We start from the raw sequence: 19,800 nt of genomic DNA, 5'->3' as shown, positions 1-19,800 counted from the left end.
AGAAATAAGGAATAGTTTGCTTTATGTTGTCTCGGCTGTTGATCTTTGGAATGAGTTGAAAACTAGATACTTAAAAAGTGATGGTCCAAGAGTTTTTCATCTTGAAAAAGCTCTCAGTTCTATAACTCAAGGTTCTTTATCAATCACTAAATACTTCAATGCTTTCAAAACCTTATGGGATGAATATGTTAGCTACAGACTATTCCCAACTTGCACTTGTGGAAAGATGGCATCATGTACATGCAATCTTTTTGACTTCTTACTACTTCGACAGCAATCTGATTATGTATTAAAGTTCTTGGTTGGGTTAAATGATTCCTATGCTTCAATCAGGAGTCAATTACTTCTTGTTTTTCCATTACCAAGCATGGCCAAAGTCTTTTCATTACTACTTCAAGAGGAAAGCCAATGACAACTAACCAATTTTGTAGGCCATGAAACTCATGCCTTGTTAGTAAAACAGAATAATCAGTCATTGGTTCAGTCAAAGTTTTCCAAAGACAAGCAGAAGAAGTCTTCTTTGTACTGCACTCATTGTGGATATCATGGACATACAGTGGAAAAATGTTTCCAACTTCATGGTTACCCTCCTGGTTGGACTGGACCTAAAGGAAGGCGAAATTTCCCTACTGCCCGTGCTGCCATTTCAACTGGAGAGGTCTACATTCAAAATAGTAATGAGAATCAAAAGTTTTCTTTAACTTCTGAGGAATTTACTAAACTGTTAGCACTTGCAAATTCAAATCCATCTCCTACACCAGCTGTGAATCTTGTTACTTCTCAATTTTCTGGTAAACCAATGCTACTCCCTATAGAGTTTTCTTCTTGTTATTCAGTTTCTTCAGCTTCACAGCATAATTTTTCATGGATCTTGGATACTGGTGCAACAGATCACATGATTTGTTCACCCCTCCTCTACTCCTCCACACCTAAACCAATTAATACTTCTATTAATCTGCCCAATGGCAACTCTGTCCCAGCTACTTATATTGGTACTGTATGCCTCTCGAACACATTATTTCTACATAATGTGTTATGTGTTCCAAGTTTTTCATTCAATTTGCTATCTGTTTCCAAACTTACAAAAGAATCTAATCTCTCTGTATCCTTTTTTGATTCTTACTGCCTTTTATAGGACCAATCAGCCAAGAAGATGATTGGGATTGCATTTGAGAAACATGGTCTTTACCACTTATCTCAAGCTACTACAAAAGCTGCTACCTGCAATCAACCCCAGTTTAATTCTCCATCCTTTGCTTCCATCATTACTCAAACTCAATTAGATCTTTGGCACTATAGATTAGGCCATGTTTCTAGTTCCAGATTACCTTCTCTTAAACAATTAGAATCATCCATATCTCTTGATTCTACAAATGTTTGTGATATATGTCATTTAGCAAAGCAAAGAAAACTTTCTTTTCCTGAATCTGAAACTGCTTCTAATAAAATGTTTGACTTGATTCATTGTGACATATGGGGTCCCTTTAGTATTATTTCATATTCTGGTTTCAGATTCTTTCTCACTATAGTTGATGACTTCACACGATGTACTTGGGTTTATATGCTCAAAACAAAATCTGAAGTCTCTTCTATACTTAAAAGTTTCTATAAAATGGTAAAAACACAATTCAGTGTTCCTATCAAAACAATAAGGACAGACAATGGACCAGAATTCTTTTTAACTCAATTCTATGATGATCATGGCATTATACATCAAAGGAGTTGTGTGAAAACTCCACAACAAAATGGAGTTGTGGAGAGAAAGCATCAACACTTGTTAAACACTGCCAGAGCCTTAATGTTTCAAGCAAATATACCTTTAACTTTTTGGAGTGATTGTGTGTTGACTGCTGCCCACATCATAAACAGAATTCCTACCCCCCTTCTCAAAAATAAAACACCATTTGAAATGCTTTTTAACAAAGCACCTAACCTCTCCCATCTTAAAGTTTTTGGTTGTCTTTGTTTTGCCTCAACACTTCCAAATCATAGACATAAATTTGATCCAAGAGCTACAAAATGCCTTTTCTTAGGTTACCCCTCTGATATAAAAGGCTATAAGCTGATGGACCTTAATACAAACAAAATAGTCATTTCGAGAAATGTAGTTTTCTATGAAAATAGTTTTCCCTTTAAGGCTCTTTCACCTATTTCATATTCTGAGACACACTCTTTTCTATTTCCTCCAACCAACTCTACTTCAGAATTCTTTCATGATCAAACCAGAAAAGATCATAATCCCTCTACTATCATTCAATTAGATCAGAATCTAGCCTCTTTGCCTAATGAACCAATTCTACATTTTGACTCACCTTCTTTGCCTAATGCTCAGGAGATTTCCAATACTAATGAATCTGACCAATCTGCCTCAAACATACAACAACTCAGAAAATCTTCAAGAATTAAACAACAACCAATATTCTTGCAGGATTATTATTGTGGTAATGTTTCTACTGTTCCAAGTGCAAATCAATCATCTACTTCTGTTGGTTGTTCTGATAATTTAGGTACTCTCTATCCTATTTCTGCTTTTCTCTCTGCAAATCGATTATCCACATCTCATAAAGCCTTTCTAGTATCCATTTCAGCCACACAAGAACCCAAAACCTACAAACAAGCTGCCAAAATATCTGAATGGCAAGTTGCTATGCAAAATGAATTAAATGCCGTAGAGTTAAACAAAACTTGGGAACTTGTTACTCTTCCTCAACACAAACAGACCATAGGTTGCAAATGGGTATTTCGAATTAAGTACAAGGCAGATGGCACTATAGAAAGGCACAAAGCCAGATTAGTAGCTAAAGGCTACACTCAACAAGAAGGCTTAGACTTCTTTGACACATTCTCTCCAGTAGCCAAGATCACATCTATTCGGTTAATTCTTGCTATAGCAGCAGTTAAAAACTGGCACATTCATCAACTAGATGTGAATAATGCATTTTTACATGGAGATCTACATGAAGAAGTTTATATGGAATTGCCCCCTGGATTGGCTGTTAAAGGTGACAACAAAGTTTGTAAACTTCTCAAAAGCCTTTATGGTTTAAAACAAGCCTCTAGGCAATGGTTTGCAAAACTATCCACTGCTTTACTTGATTATGGTTTTACTCAAGGAAATTCAGATTGTTCTTTATTCATTAAGAAATCTGAATCCTCTTTTATAGCACTCCTAGTCTATGTAGATGATGTTCTACTGGCTAGTGACAGTTCGATAGAGATTGAATTACTTAAAAAGTTTTTACATGACAAGTTCACAATTAAAGATTTGGGGGAACTCAAATACTTCCTTGGCTTGGAAGTGGCAAGGTCTAAAAATGGCATATCAATCTGTCAAATAAAGTATGCCTTAGACATACTTCAAGATACTGGAATTCTTGGTGCTAAGCCTTCTGCCTTTCCAATGGAGTCGAATCTTAAACTTACTGCAACAGATTCTGATCTCTATGAAGATCCTTCTGCTTATAGAATAATGGTTGGAAGGTTATTGTATCTAACAATTACTAGACCTGACCTTGCATATTCAGTTCAAGTTCTGAGTCAATTCCTTGCCAAACCAGCTATTAGTCATCACCAAGCAGCTGTTAGAGTACTCAGATATCTCAAAGCTACACCAGGGCAAGGCTTATTCTTCTCCTCTTCATCAGAATTACAATTAATTGCCTTCTCAGACAGTGATTGGGCAGGGTGTGTTGACACTCGAAGGAGTGTAACAGGCTTTGCTATTTTTCTAGGTAACTCATTGATTTCATGGAAAAGTAAAAAGCAGGCTACCATTAGCAGATCTTCTGCATAAGCAGAATACCGAGCCCTTGCCTCAACAACCTGTGAGGTCCAGTGGCTCCTTTATGCCTTGCAAGACTTGAACATCAGCCATCAACAACCAACACTACTCTATATAGACAGTAAATCAGCATTGTCCATTGCTACCAATCTAGTTCAGCATGAGAGAACAAAGCACATACAAATTGACTGCCATCTTGTTCGAGAAAAGCTGCAACAGAATATTATTAAACTTTTCCATATTCCTTCCAAATTGCAGCTGGCAGATATCTTCACAAAGCCTTTAGGCTCTCTCCCTTTTCATCACACTCTTCGCAAGATGAACATTCTTAATATACATGTTCATCTTGAGGGGGGGTGTTGGAGTATAGCTTCACAAATTGAGCAAATGGAATTAAAGTCTAGAGAAGCACAGGTTAAAGTAGGAAAAGATATAAAAAGTTGGTTATTTTTCTGTTATTTTCTTTTATCTCTATAAATACATTCTATAAGTTGTATTAATTCATTAATTCAATAACGTGAAATTCTTTCTCTTCATCTCCTCTGTTTCTATTTTGTATTCACTGAGTCTTACCTTCAAGTGTTCATCAGAAACTTGACACATCCCCTAACTCTATATAACCGAAGTCATGAAAATGCCGCACTTTCAAATTGACTTGCAGAACAATTGATTATGATCAATATTTGAACCTATACCCAGCTTGTACCTATATTGAAGTTTTTAATAGCTTGAAGGTTGGTCCTAGACTGATTGATGGCCTTAATTCATCAAGCTCCAAAGTCGCTACACTGTTTTATAAAATGTTATCATGATCATGAGCGATGGCTGCGTTTGGGTATTGAGAGTACTGCACCTCAAGTACTCTCAACATTTCTCATTACTATTTATTACTTTATTATTATTTTTCATTTACTTTTACTATTATTAATTACTTTTCACATACTTTTTATTACTATTAATTCTTTTATTATTACTTTTTACCTACTTTTTACTACTATTTACAACTTTTATAAACACTTTTCAACACCCAAACCTACCTTTAATCGATTCTTCTTTGACAGGTAAGGTTCAAGAGCTATATATATATATATGAGTTTTGTTATGTACAAGTGAATCCGCATACCAATCTGCATACTAATATTGATGTTTTTATATTCAAAATTTAAATTGGCACTATTTTTAATAAAGTTTATTTTCTGACCAATTACATTAGATGAGTGTACGTATTGATGCGCAGAATCGCTTACAACTATAGATTTTTCCTACGTGTATATATATACATATATGGTGTGTACGTGTTAATTTAGAATAAAAATTCTAGCCGATCGGCTGGCCTTCGCCTATTACCACTGAATTGCAAGGCACTAAAAATCTAGGGATTCTGTGTTCGCTCCACTTATAAATGCATAATATTATATGCGGACGACTGTACATGGATGAAGCGGATCTTTTGGTCAAACAAAATCAACAAAACACATCTGTCCATGATTACAAGAAAAAAAGATGAACGTAAGGATATTCGATATTCGTGGAACTGCTCTGATCTGATCGTATATTATATATACGTTGTTTGAAATAAAAATAATTGTACCACCATACTTATTATATAATGGATTAAATGATTACTAGCTGCCACTTTAATAGTCACGAGTATCTGCGCACTAGCTAGCTAGCTAGAATTAATTAATTAAACCATTTGGAGGCCAGAGACTAATACTTGGAGAACTTTTTCAGTACTGAGACCACATGATATTATAATTGATCATCATTTAAATTCATATATGTTAATATTTCCAATAGGCCGGGACCATCGATTGGCTTTTTCGACACCCTTTTCTCAATCACACGTACACTACAACAAAAAAGACTTTTTGAAACGATTTTATTTTGAGATGACGAATTTCATTTCATCTCAAAAAGTGAGATTTAGAGAAGAATTTCATATTTCGTGTCAAAACATCAATGGAAGATGGATACCGTTCGAATGGTATAATTAGGAATGAAATATTTTGTCCCTAATAATGAAACCGTTCGAATGTAATGTTTTAACGCTCGAACAGTTAAATTTAACCGTTCATATGTACATTTGGGGGTGTTAAGTAAAATTATTATAATGGAAAAGTGCTCTGCTGTTTGAAGGTACCAATTTCACCTTACGAATGATGAATCAGCACTGTTCGAACGTATTTTGTAAGGTTCGAACAGTGTTCATAATTTTTTTTATAGAATTATATTTATACTAAATAGTAATTATAAGAAATTTATCAATTAAATAATAGGAATAATATAAATCAATATCTAGTTCAGAAAATATAAAATAATACTAATTCATAATTAAATACTAAATTTACAAAACATAAAATATTTTCCATTATAAAAATAAAAAATAAATAAATAAAAGATAGAAAGTACTAAATCTTAACGAGAATATATAGTATTTGAATGGTATGACACCTGTTTGGCTTGTCTCGTTCGAACGCCTAAAAATACATTTGAATGGGGTATCATTAGAATGGTTAAAATAACATTCGAACAGTACATAATTGATTAGGTCTGTTTGGTTCTTACCGTTCAAACGCCCTATCCAACGTTCAAACAGTATGCGAATTGAAGAGTCGACTCGGCCATTGATTGATTCATCGATTCCATAGATTTCTCAACAAAATAAACCATAGAAACTTAAATAGAGACTTAAATAAACCTTCCTACAATGGATTTAACCAAATCTACGGTGAGTATTGATGGATAAATTGTTTTATACTAATTTAAACAATAATCCATGAAAAACCTAGATTTAAATGGTAAAATAGTTAGAAAAAGAACATATAGGAAGAGGCTTCAACTGGATACTGTTTGCAGTGGCGACGACAGCTTTAAATGGCAGAGATGGATAGTTATAGAGGTGAAAAAGACATTTTGAGTACGGTTCGGCATCCCTAAAAATAACTGACCATGATAACTAATATATGCAAAACCATTCAAATGGTTTTCTTCAATATCTTTAAATACTATACTATATTATAATATATGTTATTATATATATTATACTATACTTGTATATAATATTAGACTATAGTATAGTATAGTATAATATATACTATAACATATATAACATATTATATATGCTATATAATATATTATATTATACTATAGTGTAATATCAATGATACTAGTATAGTATATTATATACTAGTCTAATATTGTTGATACTATATATTTTAGTTATAGTCTAATTAGATGATATATGATATATATAATTTAATATATTATGCTCGATTATGTTATAATATGATATTACTATGTTACTAAACTATAGTGTAATCTAATATGTCTATATATATTAATGTTGTTCTTTTATTTAAAGTTATAGTGTAAAAGAAATATTATTAAACATTTAAGAAATTGTTCGAAGTCTTGATAATAAGCGTTCGAACTGCATAGTTTACCATTCGAACTCACTATTTATACGTTCGAACGATAAATTTTAGGAGGTGAATTTTTGCCGCTTCTTAGTTTCAAGTTCGAACGGTTATTGAACCGTTCGAACGAGAAATGTTTTGCCACACTACAGAATCTCATTCTCGCTCTCCTCCTGCCGCTCTCAGTCTCTCATTCTCCCTCAATTCAACCCCAAAATACTACTATTTTTCATTTTACTCAATCATTCTCGGATTAATCTGTTATTTTTACTGCTTTTGGGGAGCTCCTTCTCATTGGATACACGACACACTTAATCTCTTTGTGTTTTCATATCCATTAACCCATGTATGTGACTTATATTCTCATTTGGTTTGAATATGATATTTTGCAATGTTAGAAATTTGTTTGTTCTTGATATTGTTGTTTGTGTTGTTGTGAGTTCGGGATTAATGGCGTTTTCTGTTGTTCAAGACGATTGGAATGTGGAACATACTCGTTCGAACGATTTAGGCTTACTGTTTGAAAGTGTTTGTTCCAGTTCAAACATAGTTTAACACCGTTCGAACGGAAGTTTATACATCAATGTATTCGCAATTAGAAATTAAAATATATAAGGATAGTTGTCCATGATGATTATTCAAAAATAGTTTAAAAATACTTAAAACTAAGTAAGAATACAAATAGTTAATACGAAATCTTAAAATACAAATTAATAGTTAAGATTTAAGAATACTTAAATAGTTAATTATAAATCAATAAAATGAAGTATTTAAATTAAAATACTACTAAATCTTAAAATTAAAATGCAAATAGTTAAGATTTAATAATACTTAAATACTTAATATTTAAATTAATAAAATAAAGTATTTAAATTAAAATACTACTAAATCTTAAAATTAAAATACAAATTAAGTTTTTGTTGTATAAATAATATGTTGTTATTGTTTGACATGTTAGTATATCTTGCATTGTTTGTTCATCAAAATAAACCTTAGACCTGTTCAAGAGTTATCAATCCGGATAAATGTTTGATTGATTACTCTTGAATTGTCCAGAGTGGAAGAAAGTCTAGAGTTAAAGAGCTTATCAAAATTCAGATACCAATTATGATTTGACAAAATTATATGTTGCATTGCACATTGATCGTAATGGAAAAATGACTCATCCTGATGCTCATGAAAATTATGTAAGCATTATAACATGTTTTAATTAAATATATTAGAATATTTATGACGATATTAATTATGTATCTTTTTTATGTCTATGATAAAATGGTTGCCCTATGTGTTGAATCAGATCAAAATTCATCAACAAGTGATGTTGATATTTTAACACAAGTCTTGGGTCAACATTCAGGATATTTGAGGGGTTTGGGTCATTGTGTAAATCCTTTTCCCTCTTCCTCTTCTTCCGAGTTTGTATCTACGACCTCTATAGCGTTAGAGAATGCGAATTCTAGAATCGAATAATTGACTGTAAGGCAGCATAAGTTAGAAGCTCAATTGGCGAAACAAGCAGACATGGAAATGTGCATCAAACAACATGAAGAACAACAAGAAGAGTTCGGGAGACAGATTCAACTACAAATGCAGCAGCTTATGTAACAGTACAGGCCTTCAAGCAACTGATGGCTTTTGGCATACAACTTTTGGGATTATCTATTTATTTACGTATGAACATTGCTAGTACTAAATTACTTAGTTAGTTTGCATTTAGTACAAAACTTTGTGAGTATTAAACAATTTCTAATATATTTTACCAAATATTATGAATGTTTATTTGGTTTTTTTATTATTGATTTTAAATAAAATACTTACCATTTGAACGACCACACACCGTTCGAATGCTAATTATTAAATCATCTGAAAAATAATATAATCTAATTTATATTCGTATCGTTCGAACATGTCTTTTTACCATTCTAATGCTTGTATCGTTTAATCTATCCGTCTACCGTTCGAACTCTTGTACCGTTCGATTTGTCCACGTACCGTTCGAACTTTTGTGCCGTTCGTTCTGTCCATGTACCGTTCGAACATTCTCAGATTGTATTTTTGTTCGAACGTATTTCACAATTGTTCAAACAAATTAATACCGTTCGAACAAAAATCTTAACCGTTCTAACGATATTTTAGGACGAACTTCAACCATGACAAAAGAAATTCTGCATTCGAACTTGTTTGAATGGTTTCCTTCACATTCGTACCAAAAGAAATATTTTGGGATGAAATGGTAATTTTCGTCCCAAAATATCTTCTGGGACAGTGCTATTGGCACGATTTTGGGACAAAATCCCTTGAATTTGGGAGAAAATTTTTCGTCCCAAAAAACCTATTCTGTTGTAGTAGTATAACGTGAATATAGTCTATATATCGCTACGAACATGATATATCGGACTAAATTATCAAGTCCAGTACTCCCGGCCGGCCCCCTCAAAAAACCAAGTGTCACTGATCGTAATCTAGCTCCATGCATGCATTTCTTTAGTCTACTCCATATCGTTGCTATGATATTACTACAGTTGGGGAGAATAATTAACATCTTAATTCGGTGCATGATCAATCTTCGAAGGTTTTTCTTTCCTTTGTTTTCCTATCTAGAAAGAGCAGATCAGACAACCTAATTATCTTCGACGATTGATATGATACGTAATAAGTTTCTCGTTACCATTAATGTTACTCTCGAAGATATGCTGACTTCCTTTGTAATAATAAAATTCTACTCAACGCTCGTGCAATATCCTTAACAATACTTTTGACGTGACATAATATAATATAGTTAAGCCAATTGTATACAAGACTTTACTGATCATCAACGGCCATATATATATATATACACTAGTGGAGGCCAAACGTGCAAAGCACGTTTGCTTAGTTGTGTTTTTTAATTGTCTTATACAAATATTTGTTTAGAGTAAATTTGAACAAAAAAATAAAAATATAAACAGAATTTTATTTTATTTTTTCATGATCATTGTAGTTCTCGGCCATATTGCACAGGGCCAATAGAGAGAACATTGAAATTTTGTTGTTGCTGCTGATTGAATATTTCTAGATCTGTAGCAAGTTGAATCATCTACTGTTTTTCTAAAACTTGTACTACAACAGTCTCTATAAACGGCAGATGCTCCTATATGTTAAATATTTAATGAGATTAGAAAAATGAATAAATGTGTAAATAATTAATTTTCAAAAAAAGCAAAATAAAAAAAAAAAATTAGTATGCTCCTATATGTTATATATTTAATGAGATTAGAAAATGAATAAATGTGTAAACAATTAATTAAAAAAATAAAAAAATAATTAGTATTTTATTATAATTTAAAGTTGAAATGTTTCATGTATAGTATAGAAACTATAGGAATGAAAAAATTATTTTATGAATTTTAAGTTGTGAAATTTATTTTGATGTGTTTTCTTGGTATTAATTATTGTTTTGCATTTAAATTGATCTTTACTTTAAATTAGTTTAATGTTGGACTTTAATTATTTTATTTTATTAATATTGAGTTGTAGTGTTTTTATTTGGCTCTTATTTATTTTTTTATTGTGCATTTTTCTTTTGTTGAACTCTTCTATTTTCGGACTGGGCTTGTTTGAGTGTATTTTATTTTTCTTTTGGGCCTAGCCCAACCCGTGAGCCTTCATTTTGGGCCCAAGCCCATTCGGAAACCCAGCCTAGCTCGTGAGCCATGAAACCGAGCCCTCTCCCCTTGGCAATACGGTGTCGTTTGGCATGCCTTAGGGCTTCTTCTTCCTTCCTTTCTTTCCTTCTCAGCGCTGTTCTCTTTCCTTCTCAGTGCCATTCACATTTTTCTTCTTCTTCCTTTAGCTGTCGCAGCTTTCTTCCACCATTCTTCAACTGGTAGTTTCAACCTTTCACTTCTCTTTGTTTTGGTTCTATAATTTTATGCATAATCGATTAAATCTTCTCTCATTTTTGTATTTTCATTTTGCTATGTTTATATTTTCTGCAAGTCGGCCGAAGCCTCATTTCGCACCTTCTTTCCTCTTCTTTGTTGTCTTACGTATTTTTTGTTATTGTGGTGTAAACGCTTTTCTTTTTCTCTTGTTTTTCCCCTTGAATCGCTATCTGTTTGGCTCCTGAAATTGTCCTTTGTTTTGCCTCTAAACATGAAGCATGGGACCCGATCCGGAGGGCATGGAGGTCGGGAAGGGTGTGTGGCGTGCGAAGGGCGTGCGGCCGTGCGAAGGGCGTTCGATGAAGATCCTGAATGCCCACCAATCAACGGCGTTCCCGTGCGATCCACCGGATGCGACCTCCGGTGCCACGTATTCCTGAGTTCCGACGAAGGAGCACGACCGGGCATCTACCGGCTCAGTCACAAAAAGTCGGTTGGAGGTTAGGGTTCGTGGGGTTGATGGAGCCGGGGAGGAAGATGGGGATTGTACGGAATGTAAACGGATTGTACATAATGTATACGGAAACAAAAATTGAATTAGAATTTCCTGTTCATTCCTGTAGCAATATTGTGATAGACATTTATTATTATAGATAGATATATAAAGAGATATAAATTATATAAGCACTAATATCGGTCTAGCTAGCTAGCTAACGTGTAAAAAAGTGAATGATTAATTCAACGCTGATCATGGAAAATTTGACCGAATTTCAGTTGTCACGAGTGATCAAATATATGTTTGTCTTTCCAGGTTTAGCTGGTTTGACTCTTCATTTGGTACCATTAATAGAAATGCGTAGTATCATTAGTTGAGCCTTTTTCATTCTAGAGGCCGCAATATTATATTGATAATAAAATTACAAGAACTTTAAATACTTTCCGAAAAACTTAAAAATATGGGGATATTAAATATAGCGGAATGGACTCTTTCATATAAACAGTACTCGTAACGGAATCTAGATGCGAGGACTCTGATCTGATGCATGTCTCTTTTAATGGTTCTCTAACATGCATCATTTCTGCTGCAAACCATGCATCCTTTTGGTTTCTACACGTGCAATCCATGATAACCATCGAATGCGGATTACGAAATGTATTATTATTTCCTTTGAATAAACGAGTACTACTGATCACTTTATTGTTAAAGATAAATGGGATCTGAGCAGTAACTTTGGACTGATGGATGCAGTACGACTTCAAGAGCTAGCAATCGATTCTTGCTGCACATGGAGTAGGGGATAACATATATAAATATATGTAAGCAATAATACTCCTTCGTATCAATGGGTTCTCTGTGTCAATGGCTAGTTTCCATGCTTTCATTAGAAAACGGAAAAATCATGGTCAAGAGTTAGAAAAAGTCAAATTCCCGAATGTATGCACTACCACATGCGCGCAGCCACTTCCAGTCCTTTGTGATCAGAAAATAAGACGATATCGATTACTTTTAATTTTTAGTCGAATAAGTCAAAATCAAGCAAATGATGAAGCTACTAAGTGGTTTGCCTCAACCCCCGTCGTCCATTTAGTATGGCATTGAAAATTATAAAGAATTCTGTAAAAAGGGCTTCAGCGTACTGGTTGGCTCCTGGAACCGGGGAAGAGTAATAATCCTCCCACTGATCTGAGAGATATTTAATATGCTGATGTAAAGAACAAACCGAATTTGATTCTATGTTGTGCTAGCTAGGCTGTGGTGCACGAGCAACGTTGGATGTGCGATCTTTATTGCTTAGTTTAATAAAATGCAACAGGCTAGGCTGCTAGAACGTGCAACGTCGTATTTTGATAGTGACTGATCCGGTGGAAAGACAGATAGAACCTCTATGATGTATTTTGAATCCTAACGGTTAATTAAGATCTTCTGAAAGATCTTTCCAAAAGTCTAGGACCTATTCGATCTTTTTGTCTGCAGACTCTTATGGCTGCCATGTACGTTTATCGTTATGTCATAATACTGCACAGTACACTGAAATACTATATAGCTTTTCTTCTACCAAGACAACAGATGACATGGAACGTACGAGGTAAAAAATTAAGAACTCAGATGTTTCTTCATGTGTGGCTCTTTGAGCAGAGCTTGAGTTTATCATGGAGAGTATGAGATAGTACTATTAATATATACAATATATCTCAGGCTTACAGGTTGGAACGTGAAGGATTTAGCTGTACAGCTGAGCTCGCATTATGCAACAATAGAATGTTTGCTTAATTGGTAGCTGAAAAAATAATATTAATTGTAGACATGACCAGAAATTAGAAAGATATTTCCTATCGTTTTGTTCAGACGTTTTTTACACTGAATAAGCTTGTAACCATGCATATATATATATGCAATTAATTGCCGAAACTAAATGTGCGCAGCTCGTAAATTAGGGTTAAAAACAAATATAAAATGCATACCAAAAGTCCTCCGATCATCAGCACATAGACGGGATATGAACATTAACTTTTTATGAATGAATTTATAATCCGCATTCCAGGAAACTAATTAACATGAGACAATAATAGAACAGTGCCACACAATTTCGAAAAGTCCACATGACATGCAGCAGCACAATTGGATCATGCTTTCATCATAAGGAAGAGTTGAAATTTGAACCAATATAATCGAGTGATGCATTACCTATGGTATGCAGACGATTGGCCGGCGCTGATCAATGTTTGAGGTACGCACGTAATCAGATATATATTTGAATAAAATTTGACTAGCGTCCATTCTCCATTCAAACGGCCATCAATTAAGTGCATCGTTAACTTTGGACACTAGACGTCCCCGGCCAGTTCTAGTGCATGAATCCATTCAAAAGGCACATCAATTCATTACCAAGATAATGTCCTTTGAACGAGCTGACTTCTGGCCGGAATATCTCCATGCGTTATGGCTAGCTCGAATTATGAACACTTCGTAATTAATTATATATGTGGGGCGGCCCTTGGAAAGCGAGGGACTCTCTTTTAGAGTGCAATATTTAATCAATCCAAAACGAGTCAAAAAAATAAGTGCTCTATTCTTATAGGAAACAGAAGAACAGATAGCAAGCATATATTGGGTAATTTTAAGATCGTGTGTGGGCGCATCTGATGCGGGGCCTCGAATATTGGAGATCTGTGGAGCTTGTTTGATCGGCTTAAGGGAAGTTAACGCCGAACAGTAACATAATAACATTAACAGCATGTTAAGTAAGCAGAAACTTGATATGTATATAATTCAAGTAGACAAAAGTTCAGGAAGCAGATAGCATGAATTAGAGCTTGTAGTTTTATCCTCCTGATCTTCAAAATAAGGGAATCGCTTGTGGTTTCTTTGAATAGCTAGGGAATTTAATAGTTTTGGGCTGAATTAGAGTCCTACGTACGGTTCTTTGTGGTTTAAGTACTCAACATTAGAGAATTGTAATCTTAGTCTTGTCTCCTCAAATAAGAAGCTAGTTGTGTTATGTTATGTGCATCAAGAGTTAGGTCTAAATTATATCTTATTTGAGCAATTTGTTGTATGCTTGTGATTTTTGAAAATATTAGCACGTGATCAAACACTTGACAAAAATTAAAAAAAAAAAATATGTCGAAACGGGGGATATACATGATAAATATCTTTCATTTGAACAAGAATCGATCTATTGTTTAGGATTTTCTTTCGATAAATTGCTGAGGAGCAAGTCTAGCTCGATCGATAGGCAACTCATGCAGCTTGATAACAAATGAAAAATGGCCGTGCATTACTACATACACCTAGCTAGCTAGCTACATTAATGCGGCATGTTTGGTGAAGTGAGGTACGTACCCTTATGATATGATTAGCCAGAAAAGAATCACGTACGTACCCACAGCTTGATACTACTGAGGCTATCGTGACAAGATCCCATGAAGAGAAGGGCTAACCTAGTTCACCCATGGGCTCATGCATGCTATGGGTCAACTTAACCCATGCCAACTATGTTATTGCTTATTGTTTATTTTAATTTAATTATTTATTTTTCAAAGGATCTATTGGAAATTTTCAAGTTGTAATCATTATAAATAGGATCCTTAGTCTTTACATTTACATTTTTTGGCAAACTCCTAGAGGGAAGACTATTGTTTGAGAGATCACAAACCGGTGCCTTGCACTTGAGCTTTTTGGGTGCAATTCGTGAATCTCAAAGAGAGGATCACACATTGCAATTCGTGAATAGGTGTGATTTATTTATCTTGTTCTTACAACTTGGTGCAATTCGTGAATCTAAGTTGAGTTCTCCAATATATGAGGTTTATTCAATTCTTGTGCAATTCATGAATCAAGTATTGAATTAGTATTGTTTATTCTTTTGTTCATTCAAGTTCATAAGTTTGTTCTTTTGTTCTTGAGTGTTCATTATTTTGTTTTTCATTGTTCTGGAGTGTTTTTCATATTTTTTGCTTTTCCAATCCATCCAATCCATAAAATCTCCAAACATTTGTGTTTGTCAACTTTCCATAAAGTGTTTTCTCCATCTTTTTAGCCTTGGCCGAAATTCACTTCCTTTGGGAATTGAATTCAACTTTTGGCAATCCTTGCCTAATTTGAATAGCCTAATCCGCTCACTCATCTTGCCAATTACGGTTCCTATAATTTAGGTATCCTAATTGACCAAACCCTCCTTCCATAGCCATCTCATCCCTTAATTTAAGAAATTGTCAATCATCTCCAATCCCTTAAATCGCTCATCCCTTAATTTAAGGAATAATCAATCATCCTCAATTCCTTAAATCTCTCATCCCTTAAATCTCACAAGTCCACTTTGACTTACCAAACTAGCCCCACCAAATCCTTAAGGATTCCTACCACTTAGGAATCCTCCCAAAACCCTATCATTCATCTACTCAAATCACTCAATTACTCAAACTACCCTATCCCTAAAATCACTCCATTCCTAGAATTCCTCAAGTTAAGCAAAACCCTAAACCTCCATCCTAGCCGTCCATCATACATCTTCCAAACCTTAAATCCCATCTTCCAAGTGGCGCCAACCCTAGCCCACTCTAGTGTCATGCGCCCCTCACCATTGAACCCACCACAATCCTTTGTCCCTTTCCATCACTCCATACACCCATCTTTACCCAAACATCTAACCACACCATACCCAAGTGGTCATCTTGACCACCATTGCTCGAGAACCAAGCAAGAGAGGAACAAGGATCCGGTCATCACAAGACCACCATTGGCGTGGAGGACTTATTGTCTAGGAACTTGACCGAGGTCCCTAACATACCGGTCACACACGCGTGCGCGCACACACACACACACACACACACACACATATATACTTGATTTAATCATATCTATTATTAATTAGGAATTTCCTACGTACGTGCAGTCACAAAGTGCAACCTTTTGTACTGATCGATATATTGTCAGGTGTCGATAAAAGAATATTAAGGTTTAAAAAAGGAACGCAAGAAGAATAGCATAATTAGCTAGATTTCATTGAAAACCCAACAACTTGACAAAAAGCCACAAATTACAACGCCTTATTGTACGTATCACTACAAGAATCTGGGCTTTTACCAGCGATTTTTGAATCGCTTGCAAAGAAATCGCCGTAATATATCACTTATCACGGCGATTTATTAATCGCTGGAGAAATAATTGATTAGCTGGAGAGAAGTGTCACTTAATGTATCCCAGCAATTTTTATGCTTTTAGCGGTGAAAAATTTCGCTGCTAAATGTCAGAATTAATCTCAGGCACGAAACTTGCATTTTATTTCCCTCCCCACAACTTATTCACAGTTCCCTCTCTGCTCTTCGTGTGTTTTTCATCGATTTTCCATCACCTGCAACTAAAATTCCTTCTGGCAAATCCATACGTGGAAATTCCAGTAATCCCCATTTTCGAATACGTCCCGAAGCTCAATCTCTTGCCTCCACTACATTTTCCTTGTGCATAGAAGGTTGCTCATCGTTTCCTTCCAAAACCAAAGCATTGCTTCCATCGATCGGCTTACCCATTAGGCATTCTATGAACCCCCTTCAAATCTTCCACTTTCTAAACCCAAGACTTCGGCTACCAAAAATTAAATCCCCCTTCTATTGAATGCATATGTACACACGGTGATTGCTGCCAAAATCGCCCTCTGTTGTGATTTAGAGCTACTAGAAATCACGAAAAATTGTTGTCCCAAACATCCTGTGTGCGAGGCTTGCCAGTCCATTCTAAGCCCTTGGTTGGCCAAAATCCACTACTCTGGTGTTGCTCAACATGTCCAAGGTATTTTTCTACTCACAAACTCTGTTTGGAACTCATTATTTTCTCCATACATGCATGAACATAGTGCCATTTGAGGGGTTACTTGGATTGTTGGATGACATGCACAAATTATTTTATATAAACTTTTTGTCTTTTTTTTTTTTTTTTTTATATTTATTTTTATTTTTTTGTGATCTGTCGATGCTGTGCATATTGTCGATTCATTGGTTGATTATCATTCTTGGTAGTTGGCAATTTCTTATGTTCAACCTCAAATATATTAGGTCTTTCACTGATTGATATATTTGCTGCTGCGATTTCTCCATTCATCTAACAATGTGCATTTGAGGTTAGTTTTAGGGCTAGATTCTGGGAAATAATTTTGGGAAAAAGAAACCTTATATCTCCAACATTGTCCATGCAGGCTTTAAACAAAAAAATTGTATATACCAAGAGTTTTTTTTGTTCTTTCCAAAAATCATCATACTTGTTAAATTCAATTTTAGTATGCTTGGTTGCTTGAAACTAGGTGTTCTTTTCAAACAAAGCTCATGCTAATGTTTATTTATTCCTAAGGCTGTCTTTTTAAGCTTACTTATATTTATTCAGTTTTGATAAAAATGCTATTTCCTAGCAAAACCCACTATTAGTTGAGAATCGTTGAATTGGTCACATGTTGTTAATTAGCATGACAAAATGCAGACACATATGGAGGAATATGCTATTATGTTATTATAGGCAGATGAAGATGTCAATTTTTAGGTTAATTAATCTAAACAATAAAAGTTAGGAAGATTTTATAATATGACTGTAGGCAATAAGTTTAACATTGTGTAATAGATATGTTTGCAAGAGTAGTATTATATCCCATTAAAAATAATTATTATAAAGAAAGATGAACATATTTTTATGCCCTGGGCTAGGACTCCACAATTCCTCCAAAAATGATATCACTGACTATTTCAACAATATAATTCCAGATTTCAAATATCCATCTACTTTCCTCTCTAGTCTCCTATATACCCCCCACCAGCTCATGCATGAAGACAAAATATTTACTTCTTGATTCAGATTCCATGCTAGAAAGAGAGTCTTAGATCTTGAGTTACAAAAGGGAATCACCAAATATTGTAATAAAGATTGAAAGTGGGTCATCTAACTCTTGATTGTTTGATTGAACAAACCTAAACTAGTTTTAGATCAAAGTGGAATTAAGCTATGATGGGAGGGACCATATATAAGTACTCATCCAACCCTTCATAGCAGATATATTCACGTGTTGCTTTGAAATCAGGGTAGTTAGTTCGATCATCCAATCCTTAATTAGGCATCAGTTTTTAATTTCTCAATTTTTAATACTCAAATTATCATAATTTAACCACTTAAATTAGTGGCTCAATCTGTTTAGTACATCATTAAACTATTGAACGTGTTAGATTAATGTGATTAGTTAAACACAACTATGAGATCATATATCACTCTCTTAATTTCTAATGATGGTATATATATATATATATATATAAAGAAAAAATTTTAAATCCAAAATAAACATGACTAGATGTGTAACATAAATTATTTATCTATCTCAGCTGTTGTTATTAATTTTCCATCACCAAAAAACTAAGACAATGACGATAAAAACACTTTTATATAACAAGTATATGAGTTATCTAGCTCGATTTTTAATTTATAGATGTTCTAAAAATCGCTGTCTAATGCTAGTTTGTAAATTAATTTACTTTTATAAAAAATTTTTATAGATAATGTATTTCTCTTAAAAATCACCTATAAAGTTTCTCTCCTCTAATCAATATTCTATTTAGTGCGGTAGAAGTCTTGAGAAGCAAACTTTTGTTTTGGTGTTATATTGAAGAAAGTGAAGGACATGAGGGTGTGATATGGGAAATGCTTTTCTTTAGGGGAGGGAGAAGATTGATGAACTTTTTTTTAATCATGCCTTAGAAAGTGATGACAAAGATGAAAGTGAATATGCTTCCCCCATGATTACAAACTCTCTTGCAATCCACTTATATATATATATATATATTTATATATTATGATTATAATTATAATTATTTTTATTTTGTATTCCCATGCCACCACCCTCCATAGCTTAAGGTTTCCACTGCAAAATCCACCCAATCTAAGTCATGTCATACTCATGCCCTTTGCCTTTTTCTGCTATTGATCTCTTTTTTTTTTTTTCCTTAAAAGGAACCATCTAAAAAACCCTATTAGGTTAAAAAAAATATAAAAATAATTTTATTGCCCAATCAGTAAAAGGAAGGACATATGTTTACTTCAGTTCAATCATCCAAAACTCCCCTCCATATTCCCTATAAAGCTATTTTCTCCCTTCATTTCTCTTTGTGGGGTCTTTGGCCCGCCATGCATCTCAAAGGCTTGGCGCCACTTTGTATCTCTTTTGCCTTCTTTTCTTAGATATTGCATGTACATGATGATCATGAT

This window comes from Carya illinoinensis, chromosome 1 (genome assembly GCF_018687715.1).
Source record: "Carya illinoinensis cultivar Pawnee chromosome 1, C.illinoinensisPawnee_v1, whole genome shotgun sequence".
In the NCBI taxonomy this organism is placed as follows: domain Eukaryota; kingdom Viridiplantae; phylum Streptophyta; class Magnoliopsida; order Fagales; family Juglandaceae; genus Carya; species Carya illinoinensis.
This window is presented reverse-complemented; position numbering follows the sequence as displayed.